This window comes from Taudactylus pleione, unplaced genomic scaffold (genome assembly GCF_031769625.1).
Source record: "Taudactylus pleione unplaced genomic scaffold, aTauple2 ptg000535l, whole genome shotgun sequence".
In the NCBI taxonomy this organism is placed as follows: Eukaryota; Metazoa; Chordata; class Amphibia; order Anura; family Myobatrachidae; genus Taudactylus; species Taudactylus pleione.
The window spans coordinates 294344-307914 of record NW_028284937.1 but is presented as its reverse complement, the minus strand read 5'-3'; positions in this window follow the sequence as shown (position 1 = coordinate 307914).

Genomic DNA, 13571 nt, shown 5'->3' with positions numbered 1-13571 from the left:
GCAGCACCTCTCAGCCTCCATCAGGTTGGATGGGAAGCGTTGGTGCACAGCCATTTACATATCTCTCCAGAGATGTTCAATTGGATTCAAGTCTGGGCTCTGGCTGGGCCACTCAGGACATTCACAGAGTAGTCCCGAAGCCACTCCTTTGATATCTTGGCTGTGTGCTTAGGGTCGTTGTCCTGCTGAAAGATGAACCGTCGCCCCAGTCAAGAGCGCTCTGGAGCAGGTTTTCATCCAGGATGTCTCTGTACATTGCTGCATTCATCTTTCCCTCTATCCTGACTAGTCTCCCAATTCCTGCCGCTGAAAAACATCCCCACAGCATGATGCTGCCACCACCATGCTTCACTGTAGGGATGGTATTGGCCTGGTGATGAGTGGTACCTGGTTTCCTCCAAACATAACGCCTGGCATTCACGCCAAAGAGTTCAATCTTTGTCTCTCATGGTCTGAGAGTTTTTCAGGTGCATTTTGGCAAACTCCAGGTGGGCTGCCATGTGCTCTGACAGAGTGACCATCGGGTTCTTGGTCACCTCCCTGACTGGGGCCCTTCTCCCCCGATCGCTCAGTTTAGACGGCCGGCCAACTCTAGGAAGAGTCCTGGTGGTTCCAAACTTCTTCCATTTACAGATGATGGAGGCCACTGTGCTCATTGGGACCTTCAAAGCAGCAGATATTTTTCTGTACCCTTCCCCAGATTTGTACCTCGAGACAATCCTGTCTTGGAGGTCTACAGACAATTCCTTGGACTTCATGCTTGGTTTGTGCTCTGACATGCACTGTCAAGTGTGGGACCTTATATAGACAGGTGTATGCCTTTCAGAATCATGTCCAATCAACTGAATTTACCACAGGTGGACTCCAATTAAGCTGTAGGAACATCTCAAGGATGATCAGTGGAAACAGGATGCACCTGAGCTCAATTTTGAGCTTCATGGAAAAGGCCGTGAATACTTATGTACATGTGATTTCTTAAGCTGGGCATCCACTATACAATTTTCTGTCAGATATCTGTCCAATCAGGCTGGTTGGAATGAAAACCTGGTAATGTATGGGAGCAAATGACATGCGATCATATGGTTTTAAACACTGAAAAAAGGACAAAAAATTGTTCAAATTGGTTACATTTGTGTGTTTTTAACCAATTTGTGTGAACAACCATTTTTGGCTATTTTCCAGTGTTTGTGAGCAAATGGACGATTGTCATTTGCGCCCATACATTACCAGGTTTTCATTCCAACCAGCCAGATTGGACAGATATCTGACAGAAAACTGTATAGTGGATGGCCTGCTTTAGTGTTTTTTTTGTTATTAAATTTGCAAAAATCTCAAGAAAACTTTTTACACGTTGTCATTATGGGGTATTGTGTGTAGAATTTTGAGGACAAAAATTAATTTATTCCATTTTGGAATAAGGCTGTAACATAACAAAATGTGGAAAAAGTGAAGTGTTGTGAATACTTTCCGGCTGCACTGTAGATTGGAGCTAGGACACACCCCTCTGAAATCTAAATCACATTTTAAATCTGACCAACCTGCAGTGCAACATGGTTTTACCAAAGTGCAGTTACTTGCTCTTTTTTGCTTTGCTCCCAACTCAAATCAGCCCCATAGTTTATACCATACATGCCTACCCTCCCGGAATTCGCGGGAGGCTCCCGATTTTTCGGGTAACCCCCCCCCCACACCCCCTGTAGGGTAGGCACTTCTCCCGCATTCTGCCCACTTTCTAGTGAAGTGGGCAGAATGGGGAGAATTTCCGCGGCGATCGCGGGTCTACGTGCAGGGGGCGGGGTGTAATTATGTGATTCTTCATGATTCGCGTAATTGGCCCCGGCTCCTATTTAAATTTGAGCCAATCATGGCACTTTGCTGTGAGGGGGTGGGGCTTAATAATGAGAATTGTCAGGCCCTGACCCCGTCACCACCCTCCTGCTCCTCTTACCTGGGCTTCTCCTGGGAAGAAAAAAGGTAGGCAAGTATGGTTTATACCCAGTAAGGTTCATCTCAGAAAGGTGATGTTTTTCTGTCTCATTCACTATATACTAGTGTAATATACAGTATATTATCCTGCAATTGGCAAGTAGGAGCCATTCACAAAATTCTGCTGTAGATCCAAGAAAACTCAGCTAATGGCTACTAATGTGAATTCAGCACTGGACAGATTTGCCAGATAAGGGGCCGCATTTAACAACGATACATAACCTCTTTACCATTTGTTAAAGTGGTTATGTCATGCTTTCCATATTTAACAAACAGCGGTAATCTAACATTACTGCTGTTTGTCACTGCATTGCTCTCACCATCTTTCGATGGAGAGCGTGATACAGTCCCCAATGCTGGCAATGGGGACCCGGCAGCAGCCTTTCCAGTTTCAGTGGAGCCATCCAGGCACTCCCAGGCCCCCGCCGGGATATACAGTCATGCACATGTGCAGACTGACCGTTGTGCATGAGCATGACATTTAAACCCATTGCTGGCAGCGATAGGTTGCTCGCCACGCTTCGGGCTCGGTGGCTCGCTTCACTCACCACAGGTTTATATTCCCCCTCTATATCCACATGGATAGTAGGGAATGACGATGGAAAGTAGAGGCCCCCATACATCAGCAATTGATTGCAGCAATCGTGCAATTTGCAATCGATTGTGTACAAAAATCTTTCCCTTTTTCAATCGACTGCAGATTGCACTATTGCTGCAATCAATTGCTGATGTATGGGGGCTTAACTGTTGACGTCAGGGTACAAAAACTGAAGGGGATCTGTCCACTTCCTGCATTTACTGGGAGCTAAGTCCCATGAGACTTAGCACAAAAGGTCAGAGAGGCATGCGCTGAGCTCTGATTGATGGAGCTCATCACATGCTTGTCTGACCTGTGGAGGAGATCAGCAACTGAGCAGCAGCCTCATGGGAGGGAGGAATGCATCAGAGCCAGGCAACTAAATGCTCAGGAACAATGGGCCCCCTGTAATGAACAGAAACAGTGAGGTATGTACTATGCTGGATGCACATATACATCTGTATGTTAAATGTCTGACTCACTAGAGGATAAAGTTTAGGGAAAATGACTCTATATTTTTTTTAACCATATTTGCCAATCACAATACACACTACTGACACCCAAGCATAGCCCCCCCCAAAAAAGAAGAAATAGTAGCGCTAAAGGCAATAACATATTACATTAAGAAATGTATATAGGGCAATTCAAATTCATATGAGAAAATTTTAAGATTATAATATGTATTAAAAAATCACAATAAAATTCATATCATGTAAACGAGTATATTGTCTCAGACACAATAATAAAAAGTTCAGTAGAGGCCTGTTCCTACACAATGACTTCGGGGGTAAAAGCTGGAAATGTCAAATGTTGTATACAAATAGGATGGACTATCCACTAGGTAATAATTACCCACACTTGCCACCGATAGAGGAATATTCTTATAGGCGTGATGTTATCCAGGCATAATATCAAATCACACAGGGGCCTATTCATCAACACTAAAATAAAGTTTTTAAGGAAAATGTCCTTAAAAAAACGTTATTTTAGTATTCATGAACACACTTAGCACAGGAGATATCACTGATATCTCCTTGCTAAGTCCCCCTGCGTTAATTTCCACACTCCCCATACATTAGTATGGGGATATGGATATTATGCTATTCATCAAATTCCGAAAATTATGTATTTTTGGAATTTGATGGAGGTACTATCCGCCACTGTGAGGTGGCGAATAGCAGGTGACACTTACCTGCTTCCAGCTGGTGAGGTCCCGCGGCGTCTCCCTCCGGCACTCTGGTCCGTCCTCTGGCTCCTGGGGCTGTGCAGACACGTGTTCTCCCAGCAGAACACAATAAAGTTTTGAAAAAAAATGTTTTTTGTTTTTTTTCTAAACTGTACTGTGGGCTACTGGGAGAACACTTGACAGCGCCGGAGCCGGAGGCGCTGCAGTGAGCAGGTAAGGTTGGGGACACACACAAACTTACCGCATCTGTAGGCAGTGCTGCGCATGCGCTGGCTTTACAAAGGTAACAGCGCATGCGCAGAACGGATTCCAGCTGCAGTAAGTTAGTGTAGAGAGAGATAACTATCTATTTCCCGAAAAGCTGTCATTGCAAAAATGACAGCTTTTCGAAATAGATAGTTATGGGGGAGAAGGAATGATGAATTCCTCCGTTATTAGGTAGAACTCCAGGCGAGTTCTACACCTAATTACCTCCAGAGAGTTTTAAGGTATTATGAATAGGCCCCACAGTGTCCATTTGTGGAGTAGTCCAAACAAAGGAATGACATGCTTGCTGTTAGAGCCCAGCTTACTTTGTCCATTTAGGTCCCGCCGTCTTGTTCAGGCCAATCAATAGTATAGCCACGGAAAGTCCAATAATAAGTAGATGGGTGGGTGAGGGTAGAGATATATATGTAATTGCCTTTAGCGCTACTATTTCTTCTTTTTCTGGGCTATACTTGGTTGTACTAGGGACTGACTATCCCTTTCTCTTTAGTACAGGGATCAGGAACCTCAGGTCCGGGGGGCCGTATAAGGTCCGTGGAATCATTTGGTCTGGCCCTCAGAGCTTTTTTCTGCTAGCCTCATCTGGCTAGCAGGGTGCCTAGATTTGCACCCTGCAGCCAGAATCTATGCAGCAGTGCCGCCTGGAGCATCCTTAGGACACTTCAGACTGTCACCCCACTGCCTTTACAGCTCCCCAGAGCATCCACAGGCAATTGTGCCCCCGCGTGACATCACAAAGCGGGGGCGTGGCCTGCACCAAGCCCGCAAATAAAGTTATATATATTTAAATAGCCCTCGGCAGATAAAAGGTTCCCCACCCCTGCTTTAGAAGCTGCTCGGTTTAACAACCCATTCCAGCGCCTGTTTTTAGAACCAGTTAGGGGTCTATTTCTGTGTACACTACTGACACCTCCTATAGTAATAGGACTACATAAAACCAACTTAAATGTGCAGCTATTTATATCCTACTGAAATCTACGGGTTTTTTTGTTTTTCTTTTTTATATGAACATTAAGACTTCCATTGGTCTATTGCCGATTAACACCTTAAATATCCTTACTTAACTTAACACTTAGCTTATCTAATAAATAAAGAGACGGACACCATAACAGCTTGGCTAAAAGGTCACAGCTTTCATTTATCAATTCATTAATTCACCTAACCGAGGTGGCCAGGACACGCTGCATACTCGGTTCTAGCTTTCAAGCTGGAGACACACACGGGGAGCGACTGAAACGCTCCCCCTAAAGACGCACTTGCGTTGCGAAGGACTCGCCTCCATCCTGAGCCAGTCTACTCCGAGCGCTTCCATACAGAAGCACTCGGGTCCCCTCATACGAGAAGGACAAACTCGCCCTAATACATCAAGGTCCAGCGTCCCCACAACGATTTCTTGCGCCACAATAAAGCCACAGATGCAGCATTCACCCGCCAGGCTGCGCCTTCCCTGAATCAGGAAGAAAAAGTTAGCACAACACAACAGCAGCAAAGTTTTGGGCATGAGAGTGGGCTCCAGAAATGATAAAGAGGTTGATCACATGCACAACCACCTCTTATATACTTATAATACTGCATACTCAGTTCTAGTTTTCAAGCTGGACACATACACGGGGAACAACTGAAACACTCCCCATAAAGATGCACTTACATTGCAAAGGACACACCTACCTCCTGGGCATAGTCCGAGCGCTTCCAACAAAAGTGCTCGGGTCCCCTCGTACGAGAAGGACAAACTCGCCATAGTACATCGAGGACCAGCACCCCCACAATGCTCTCTTGTGCCACAAGCCACTGAGATGCAGCTTTCTCCCGCCAAAGCCAGACTCGGAAGGAGACTGGCCCGCCATCAAGAGAAAAACTAAATCTAAAAGCAAGCAAATCCCTAAAAAACAAACCTAAACCCAAAGCCTTAAAATGCACCCCGTCTGAATGAAAAAAATCTGTCCAACTCCGAGCCCCAAAAGCCATGCCTAACTACCAAGCCACCCAAAGACAAGACATGCTCATTCACAGCCCTATTAACCTTACGCCTTGATCTGTCCAAGGCCTTATGATCCCGTGCACCACGCCACACAAGACGTGGCACTATTTCAGACCATACAATGTGCACATTTGGCCAACAAACGTACCACATCCACCAGCCCCCTCAACCGAACAATCAGCTCCAGACCATCCAACTGACAAAGATAATTCCCACCAACAAGCAGGACCAACCAATTCATGCATCACCCAATATTGGCCGACTCAACCAACAGAGACTTCACAGATGTACACAGCAGACCACGCACACCAATCCAGCGAACATGCATGCTACCCAGCAAAAAAATGGCAAGGCTAGCCAAACCTTGTCGCTCTGCCCAGAAAATATAGGAATGGCCAACTAGCCAAACCCGCTTTTCTCCAGCATCTTCCATAGTAAGGAAAGAACACCTTAACCATGAGTGAGCCCCCGCACCAAAATCAAGCAGCACACAACAAATTTGAAAAACACAGCAACTAACTAGCAGGGATGCCAATGAGGAAAACATGTAACCTGAGTGAAGAAGAAAAACTAAAATATCTTACCCGTGAACCAAGGTGGGCCAGATAATGGTCCCTGGGAGGAAAAATTAAAAAATCCCTTCACACTGACTGACGGGTAAGCAACGTTTTTGGGTTGGCGCAGGAAGTGCTACTAAAGCTTATCGCGGCGCACATAAGATCTGCAAGCAGACCCCCCACCTACCAAATTACATGCAAAGCACCATCTATACCCCACTCAGTTAAACTTCACTAAAGAACATCATTAAACTAAATTGAAGAGAATAAAAATGGCAATAAATTCACAACTGGGCCCGACTAAAGGGCAACACCCCATGTACAAGGAACGGATCGCACAGAGCAAATAAAGGGATACCCAGCCTCTGTAAGGTAAGCCATCTGACCTTTCCCAATTGACAGCCTGGAAAACCTAAGCCTGCGCAACATGCCGAAGTCCTGAACAAAGTGCATTGAAACAATGAAATCGAGGAAAACAAAGTCTTGCTGGGCACTACAATTGCACTGACCCGAAAACAACCAAATTGCAACTGAAAGGCCAAGCTGAAAAGGGCAACCACTAAATAGACAGGAGCCACCTTTACATAACCCAAGCATCCTCCCCTAAAGCTGCAAGTCAAAGGGTCTGTGGGAGCTAGCACCGACGGTAAAACCCCTATTACAAACTTGAAGGGCCTGAAGATCGGGAAAGGTTATGCAGGGCTGTAAAGATCCTGCAACAAACAAAAGAAGGAGATTCCCGTAAGCGCTGCGACCACAGAAGTCACACTGGTAATACCCACATTCAAAGTGACAAACACATGTCCCTCAAAGACCCAATCCCCTGAGATCCCTGCCCACAGAAGGCCTGCCAGTCCGGTCATGCCACTGAATAAGTCTGCAGAGATGCCGGCGCAAGAGCCTTCCATGCCAGCCTGACAATCTGCCATACCAAGGGCAAGGTAACCCTACTGCAGAACATTGCTGGAGCCAGCATATGAAAACGAGCAAAATAAAGCGAGACAAAGCAGACACAACATGCAGTATATACACCAGTATATATGACAGGCTCGGAATTGAATATCGCCCCCAGACAATGCAAACTAAATTCCTCAACAGCCGTAAATCTGGAGGAGGGGAAACAATCTGATTGCTAATGGCACGCCAAGCCCAGAGAGTTACACCAGAATACCCGTCCCCACCGATTACTTAAACGACCGCTCCATAGGTCAAACACCCTAAACAAATCAACAACCCCAAAAAAAAGCGCCAAGAAGACCTAACCGCATGTCGTTCCAGCAACCAGGGTGCTACATATCAGAAACCAACAAAAAACTTGCAGAATCCGACAAGCCAGCTACCTTAGGAAAAGCTGTAAGGTAGTAATAGTGACCGTAAATGAAGGACAAGCGTGGTAGCTACTAAATTGAACTAGGGACCTGGACCAAATGCGGAGGTCATCCTAAATCTCAGAAGACAAACCGCACGTGTGATATGGCTTACCCGCACCGAAAGCAGCCTCTACCAACTACATACAAACAATTTGCCCAGAGGGATGAAATGACAAGCCCAATAAATGAACTAGTAACGACTGCACCGTGCGCAGCTTAAACCTATACGCCAGCGAACCACCGGCAAAGGATACAAAAATCAACCATTTCTACTTCAGGGTCCATAGGGGGTCCACAGGGTTGACCTTGGGGTATAGCTGGATCTGGATCCATGGGCACCACGCAGTTAAAGCTTTAGCTGCTCCCAGGATGCACTTGGGTCCGTCCTCCTCTATACCCCGCCCCCGGCCACAGCACCTCAGTTTGAGTTGGTGCCCGGCCGGAGTCGGGTCACCTGCGCAGGGGGGATGCAGGAGCAGCCCCCAAAAGCTTTCTATTTAAAAAAAAAAAAAAAAAAGAGCCTGTTAGATTTTTATTTTAAAACAGAGGCTCTAGTGTGGCAGCGACGGGCTGTCTATGCAGACGCCCACGCTGCCGCTCTCCTTCCCCGCTGGCGCCGCGACGCCAGTACTGCACTGGGGATCGCGGCGGGAGGCCAGAGTCCGTACTAGCCGGACTCTGGGTCCCTCCCTGGACTGCTGCCGGAGTCGCCGGGGACAAGGTAAGCCGCGAGTCGCCGATTAGCGGCGGCTCGCGGGTTTTGCCTGCACATGCAGTCCTTTGCCCCCGGTCCTAGGGGACAGACCGGGGGCCGCTAGCGGTGGCGGCGGGCTCCCCTTCTGAGGAGGTATAACCCGTGGGACCACTAGACCACCAGGGATATATGGCAAGCGGGATGCCGGCAAGCCCTGGGGTTAATATGCTAGCCAGGGGAGGAAGCCTTCCCTGTCAGCGGCTCCTCCCCTCAGCTCAGCGCGCCTTTCAGCACGGAGTCTGGCGTCGCTGAGCTGCAGCTACTCGGCCACTCCTCCTCTGAGGTCTCCAGCGGCCATTTTCTCACAGTGGCAGCGCAGATCTTCAGGGAGCACGCGGACCGGTCCCCCTGTGTACCTCTCCCCTGATTAAGGACAGCGTACACAGCACTATAGCCCTCCCAGACACTGAATCTGGGCAGGTTGATTGTAGTGGAAAGGTGCAGTGAGTATATCTTCCTGCATGGTATGTGACTTTTGCTAGTGCTGCCTGTCTGTGCTTATTTTCTACTTACTGTCAGCTTATACCTATCCCTTTACTTCTCCTACAAGCCCTACAGGTGTGTGGGGGAGGGGCGTTTCTACTGACCTCACTTATATAGATCACGTATTTGTGAGGTCCGTCACATACAGTTGTGTGCTACTCAGTGCCATATTGTGGGCTGTTGTTCAGCACACTGGTGAGTGCGTTTTACTTCTACCCTGGTGCCAGATATATAATATATTCTGTCATGTCAGACGAGGAGGTTGAGCGCTCAGTGGCTCCGGTGTTGGCCTCCTGCGGACGCTGTTCTGCAGGAGTAGATAGGGAGGATTTGTCACAGGATGGCCTGTGTAGTCGATGCCAGGTGGCTCCTGGCCCATCCAGACCTTCTCTGGCGCAGGAACCACCGTGGGCGATGTTTTCTCAAGTGCTGGTGTCTATTGCGGACCGTCTGTCGGTTCCGACTGCTCTCCCTACTAGGTCGTTGTCCCAGCCGACCATCCCCCATTCCCCGGGTGTCCCGCAGTTATTGCGGAGTCCTCCTGGGTCTCAGTCGGTGGGTCCCTATGCAGGGTTGCCTATGTATATGCAGGCTTCCCCTGTGCCGCAGCAGCCTGTGGTACCTTTTCAGGCCCCTATGGTGACTCCTCCACCCTGGGTGGATGTGCTCTCCAACTCCGTGCAAAATTTGGCGGCCGCTTCCTCGGCTTTTCAGTCAATGTTGCAGACTGACATGCCTTCTAGGATTTCAAAACGCCCACTCATGACACGGGCTGCTCAGGTATCGGACTCAGAGGGTTCCTCAGATGATGGGGAGGTCCCTGATGACACTGACTCGGACGCCTCGGTCCAGGAAATGGATACCAGGTCGTCCATTAATGTGCGAGCACTAGTTAGGGCGGTGCGAGCTATTCTTCTTATAGAGGATGAGGCACCGGTTCCTAAGTCGAAGTTTCCTAGTTTCAAAAAAAAAAACTAAGGTGGCTTCTGCGGTGTTTCCCCTGTCGGATCAGTTGACGGATCATATGGCGGTAGCTTGGCAGGCGCCCAGTAAGAGATTCCTTCCTCAGAAGCGGTTGGCTTCTAATTACCCCTTCCCTGAGGCACATTGTAAAAAATGGGAAACTCCACCGGCGGTGGATTCCCATGTCACCCGTTTAACTCGGGGCGCCACCTTACCATTACCGTCGATATCCTCGCTGAAGGATCCCACGGACAGGAAAGTTGAGACTTGCTTAAAGTCTATTTACTCCCTCTCTGGGGCGGTGGCCCGACCGTCCATGGCCATCTCCTGGGTGGCCAAGGCCATTGAGGGGTGGGCCAATGCATTGGAAGATACCTTCCCGGACGACGCTCCGGATGTCCAGCGGGCGTTGTTGGGACAAATGAGGGACGCTGCTTCTTACATTGGAGAAGCTTCTTTAGATGCTAGTCTGCTGACCTCGCGGGTATCGGCTGCAGCGGTGTCTGCCCGCCGATCCTTATGGTTGCGGTCCTGGAGAGCGGACTCTGATTCAAAGAAAGGTCTGGAGGCCTTACCTTTCAATGGGGAATTACTATTTGGTCCGGACTTGGACAAAATAGTGGACACCCTGGCTAAATCCAAGTCGGCCTTCCTCCCTTCGGCGGCACTGCCTGCTAAGGTTCGGAGTTCGGCTTTTCGTTCCTTTCGGGTTCAGGGTAAGGCGAAAGGTCAGTCCTTCCCGAGACAGTCTGCGAGTAAGACGGCCTCTAAACCCAAGAAGCAAGCCTGGAGTGCTCGGCGCCCTTCTTCCAAGCAGGAAGATAAACCTGCGGCCTGATGGGACGGGCCTCCCTCTGGGGGACCTCAGAGTGGGAGGCTGACTTCTTCTATTTGCCCAGTGCTGGCACAATACCACCACGGATGCCTGGGTTCGAGAAGTGGTCTCCCAGGGGTACACCCTGTCTTTTCGGCACAGACCACCCCACCAGTTTTTCTGCACAAGTCCCTCTCAGGACAAGACCAAGGCGTTACAGGTTCAGGAGGCTATAGAGTCCTTGCTGAAAGCAGGGGTCATTGTTCCCGTTCCTCTATCACAACGAGGGACGGGGTATTATTCGTCTCTGTTTCTGGTGCAGAAACCCAATGGTTCTCATCGCCCTATCCTCAACTTGAAGTCTCTGAACAAATTCCTCAGAGTTCCCAAGTTCAGGATGGAAACGTTACGTTCCATCATTCTGGCGATGGAACCGGAGGATTACATGGTGTCCCTGGACATCCAGGACGCCTACCTCCATGTTCCGATAGCATCTTCACACCAGCGGTATCTGAGGTTCGCTATCCTTCAACACCACTATCAGTTCCGTGCGCTACCCTTTGGTCTCTCCACGGCACCGAGGGTGTTCACGAAGATTATGGCGGTCATGGCCGCACATCTTCGGAACCAGAATGTACGGTTGCTGCCGTACCTGGACGACCTCCTGTTGCTGGCGAGCTCCCCGGAGGTACTGCTTCAACATCTCCACCTGACGATCGCTTGCCTGCAAGCACACGGGTGGTTGATAAATTGGAAAAAGTCCTCCCTGATTCCATCACAGCGGATGGTTCATTTGGGAGCCCTGCTGGATTCGCGTCAGCAAAGGATCTTCCTGACTCCGGAGAAGGTCGCCTCCCTACAGCTGCGGATACGCAGTTGCCTGAGCCGTTGCCGCCTGTCGGTCCATTCGGCTATGAGAGTTCTGGGGTCCATGGTGTCGACATTCGACATGGTGGAATTTGCCCAGTTCCATTCTCGGCCCCTGCAGGGGCTGATTCTATCAGAATGGAACGGGTTACCTCACCGGATCCGCTCTCAGGTGCTGGTGTTGTCTCCGGACGTTCGGCAATCTTTGGCTTGGTGGCTTCAGACAGCTCATCTGGTCGAGGGGCGCCCATTTTGGATCCCGGACTGGGTCCTGCTCACGACGGATGCCAGTCTCCGGGGTTGGGGGGCAGTGACCGGCTCTTTGTCGCTTCAAAGTCGTTGGTCAGCGGAAGAAGCACTTCTCCCCATCAACATCCTTGAACTGCGGTCAGTATACAGGGCCCTGCAGTCGTCCGGCCCCGCTCTTCACGGAAGGGCGGTACAGGTGCAGTCCGACAACGCCACCACGGTGGCGTATATCAACCACCAAGGCGGAACTCGCAGTCAGGCAGCGATGTCGGAGGTGTCTCGTATCCTGACTTGGGCGGAGGGTCACATTCCGGCGATCTCTGCGGTCTTCATCCCCGGAGTCCTCAATTGGGAGGCGGACTTCCTCAGCCGTCACGACGTGCATCCCGGGGAATGGTCGCTTCACCCAGAGGTGTTTCAGCTACTCGTGGACAGGTGGGGACTGCCGGAGCTGGACTTGATGGCCTTCCGTCACAATCACAAGTTGACCGTTTACGGGTCAAGGACAAGAGACGCAGGCGCAAGTCTGGTGGACGCGCTGTCGGTGAAATGGACGTTTCACCTGGCGTATCTGTTTCCTCCGCTATCCCTGCTTCCTCGGGTTCTGCGGAAATTCAAGCAGGACGGCGGCATGCTCGTGCTGGTAGCTCCGGCGTGGCCCAGACGTCCTTGGTACTCCGATCTCAGGAGCCTCTCCATCGACGCTCCGTACCTTCTTCCTCAGCGTCGGGATCTGTTGTCTCAGGGGCCCTGCCTTTACCCGGATCTGGGTCGGCTGTCTTTGACGGCGTGGCTCTTGAGACAGCCGTCTTGAGGTCTCGGAGCTTCTCCAGTTCGGTTATTGGTACCATGCTCAGGGCACGCAAGCCTGCTTCAGCACGGATTTATCACAGAGTGTGGCACACTTACTTTCAGTGGTGTGAGTCCAGACATTATGATCCTCAGGTGTTCCGAGTTTCTAGGATCTTGGAATTTCTTCAGTCAGGATTGGATCTCGGCTTACGCCTTGCATCTCTGAAGGTTCATGTGTCCGCCTTGTCCGTGTGGTTTCAACGGCGGATTGCAATACTACCAGACGTTCACACCTTTTTCCAGGGTGTTCTCAGGATCCAGCCTCCCTTTGTGCCTCCTGTGGCTCCTTGGGACTTGGCGGTGGTGCTACGGGTCCTGCAGGGTCCTCCGTTTGAGCCTCTTGAGGCGGTGGAGCTCAAGTGGCTGACATTTAAGACGGTTTTTCTCCTGGCAATTGCTTCGGCCAGGAGGGTGTCTGAATTGGGGGCGCTTTCCTGTCGCCCTCCTTTCCTGATTTTTCACCAGGACAGAGCGGTGCTCCGCACTCGTCCTGAGTTTTTGCCCAAAGTGGTCTCGAAGTTCCACATTAATCAGGAACTTGTTGTGCCAGCTTTTCAGTCCCCTGATCTTTCAGCTGGTGAGACTTCCTTAGATGTGGTCCGGGCGCTTAGAATTTATGTAGACCGGACGGCTTCGGTTAGGAAGTCTGATTCCTTGTTTATCCT